The sequence below is a fragment of the Cibotium barometz genome, chromosome 16 (assembly GCF_041138505.1).
Source record: "Cibotium barometz isolate CiBa-2024 chromosome 16, ASM4113850v1, whole genome shotgun sequence".
In the NCBI taxonomy this organism is placed as follows: Eukaryota; Viridiplantae; Streptophyta; class Polypodiopsida; order Cyatheales; family Cibotiaceae; genus Cibotium; species Cibotium barometz.
Window position 1 is genome coordinate 1,077,501 of NC_141061.1, and position 3,580 is coordinate 1,081,080.

Below are 3,580 nucleotides of genomic sequence, written 5' to 3' on the forward strand. Positions count from 1 at the left end.
TTATGTGGAGGTAGGTAGCTTCGACAATATCCTTGATCTCGTGATTGCCACTTATAATGGCAGAAACTGATTCTCGAGTTGAACTGCTCTCCCCACTTCCATGATTTCTTATGCACTGACCAAGACCAGTAATCAAGCTCTCCACATTTAACACATGGGAGTTTGTGTCATTGACAAAATGGAGTATATTCTCTGATGTTACATTTATTATCTTCTTTCCATTTCGAGTCTTCTTACCATGGTTATGTCGCACCCACTTAGTAGAGGTTTTTAGTTTCCTCTCGCATTGCTTAAAAGCATGCATTATTCGTTGAGTCTTCTCATTATCTTCTCTTACCTCAGATTGTTGAGGTCTTGAATACTCTGCACGATGGCTTCTATCCTCAACGTCCATGGAACACCTCACAATTTTCCCCTCGTTATCCATACTGTACATCATTAAGAAATATATTAATGAAATATAATTTAAATTTTATTTAATCTAGAAGAAATTATGGATTATGAAAATAACCCAAACGGGGAATCACAAACTAAATCACACGTATGTAGAATAGATTAAGACCTAACTACGCTCAAGTGAATGAATGGTAAAAAGGTACCCACATGAATATATGTATATATATATATATGTATGTATGTATGTATGTATGTATGTATGTATGTATGTATATGTATATGCATATGCATATGCATATACATACATATATGTATGTATACGTATTTGTATATGTATATGTATATGCATATACATATACATATATATATACATATGTATATATATTTGTATATGTATATGTATATGTATATGTATATGTATATGCATATGCATATGCATACATATATATATGTATATGTATTTGTATATATATCTATATATGTCTGAAGGCACTTCACCTAATTTTAGCTTTTAGGAAACTCATTAAAAAAGATGGATGAGAGTGCGGGCTCAAGGGATTCACCTAGGAATATGTAAAATATCATGTGAGTTAAACAAAAGGAGCTTACAATTTCATTGACTTACATAAAGTTTTACATACATCCTCGATTTTTTAAATACAAAGAATGAAAAAAGTTGTAAGTTTAACCATAGTTTATTACCTTGAAGTTAACAAAATGGGTATATTTAAAACATCAAGCTTCATAGATCAAAGAGTTTTAAAGTGAACTCCCTTATACTTATCGTGAGAACCACTCTCTTTGTCTCAACAACATGCATGTTCCCCATGTAGAGGACACATATTGTTTGAACAACATGCATGTTCCCCATGTAGAGGACACATATTGTGTCAACTTTCATAAAGAAATCTGTTCTTGAAGGCGTTCATGTCAATAATTCGAGCATAAGAGGTATGAGGGGCAATGCTCTCTGGGTCACCAACACCAAGAAGCCTTTCAACATACACGCCGATCATCATGCACATCGCGGGATCAATTGCAAGGCAATAGCCGCCGTCAATGCAGAAGGGATTTGGTTCCATGGGCTTCTCAGGTATCACAACAAAAACCAAGGCAGTGATCGATCGTTTCTTTCTGGCCATGGCGAAGGGGCTACGTTGGCCGCACCGTTGACATCGAGCTGTTCATGAATAGCCTCCTCTCCCATCCATGAATGCATCGAGTTCAAGGTAACAGCGCAGTACCAGTTCTGGTTTGTAGCACATTTTTGTGTGCGTTTTAAAACCTTCTTCTGCCTCCTACTGTCAAATTATAAAACCAAGCCGAACATGGCATTGCTTACTTATCAAATTATACCTCCTTCTGCATGCTTGCCTTCAAAGCTGGCCACCTCGATGCACACTCTGCAGAGACCATGGTGAAGGGGCTGCCGTCGGCCGCACCGTTGACATCAAGCCATTCATGAATAGCCTCCTCTCCCATCCATGAATGCATCGAGTTCAAGGTAACAGTGCAGTACCAGTTCTGGTTTGTAGTGCATTTTTGTGTGTGTTTTAAAACCTTCTTCTGCCTCCTACTGTCAAATTATACCTCCTTTTGCATGCTTGCCTTCAAAGCTGGCCACCTCGATGCACACTATGCAGAGGCTACTCTGCAGAGGCTATCCCAGTTCTGGGCTTGGTTTGCAACGTAGAGACGGGGAGTGAGGCCTTCAGTCAATTAACATAGTTGCACAGCTGAGCGATGGGAGATGCCAGACAACCTTTAGAGAGACGCACACCGATGATGTGTCATGTGGCTAGACGCCTGTGCACTCATATTAGCATCACCATCATACGTGTACGGACTGTAGAATGTGGACGTGGACTGGAGCAGGTGAACATGGAGGTGGACCGCATGCGTGAAGTGCAAGCGTGATCACACTTTTGGCTGGAGCACATATTTTCAAAAACAAAGCACCTTCGTATTTTGCGCTAATTAACAAAATGGGTATATTTAAAACATCAAGCTTCATAGATCAAAGAGTTTTAAACTACTCCTTTAGTGAACTCCCTTACACTTATCATGAGAACCACTCTCTAACTTTCATAAAGAAATTTGTTCTTGAAGGCGTTCATGTCAATAATTCGAGCATAAGAGGTATGAGGGGCAATGCTCTCTGGGTCACCAACACCAAGAAGCCTTTCAACATACACGCCGATCATCATGCAGGTCGCGGGATCAATTGCAAGGCAATAGCCATCAATGTAGAAGGGATTCGGTCCCATGGGCTTCTCAGGATTCACAACAAAAACCAAGGCAGTGATCGATCGTTTCCTTCTGGCCATGGCAAAGGGGCTGCGTTGGCCACACCGTTGACATCGAGCCGTTCATGAATAGCCTCCTCTCCCATCCATGAATGCATCGAGTTCAAGGTAATAGCGCAGTACCAATTCTGGTTTGTAGCACATTTTTGTGTTCGTTTTAAAACCTTCTTCTCTCTCCTACTGTCAAATTATAAAACCAAGCTGAACACGGCATTGCTTACTTATCAAATTATACCTCCTTTTGCATGCTTGCCTTCAAAGCTGGCCACCTCAATGCACACTCTGCAGAGGCCATGGCGAAGGGGCTGCCGTTGGCCGCACCGTTGACATTGAGCCGTTCATGAATAGCCTCCTCTCCCATCCATGAATGCATCAAGTTCAAGGTAACAGTGCAGTACCAGTTCTGGTTTGCAGTGCATTTTTGTGTGTGTTTTAAAACCTTCTTCTGCCTCCTACTGTCAAATTATACCTCCTTTTGCATGCTTGCCTTCAAAGCTGGCCACCTCGATGCACACTTTGCAGAGGCTATCTCAGTTTTGGGCTTGGTTTTGCAACACAGACGGGGGGTGAGGCCTTCAGTCAATTAACACAGTTGCACAGGTGAGCGATGGGAGATGCCACACAGCCTTTAGAGAGACGCACATCGATGATGTGTCACATGGTTGGATGGCTATACGCTCATATTAGCATCACCATTATAGGTGTACGGACTGTAGAACGTGGATGTGGACTGGAGCAGGTGAACATGGAGGTGGACCGCATGCGTGAAGTGCAAGCATGATCACACTTTTGGCTGGAGCGCATATTTTCAAAAACAAAGCACCTCTGTATTTTGCGCTAATTAACCCTCCTTTTGAATTAACCCTGCTTTTGGCTGG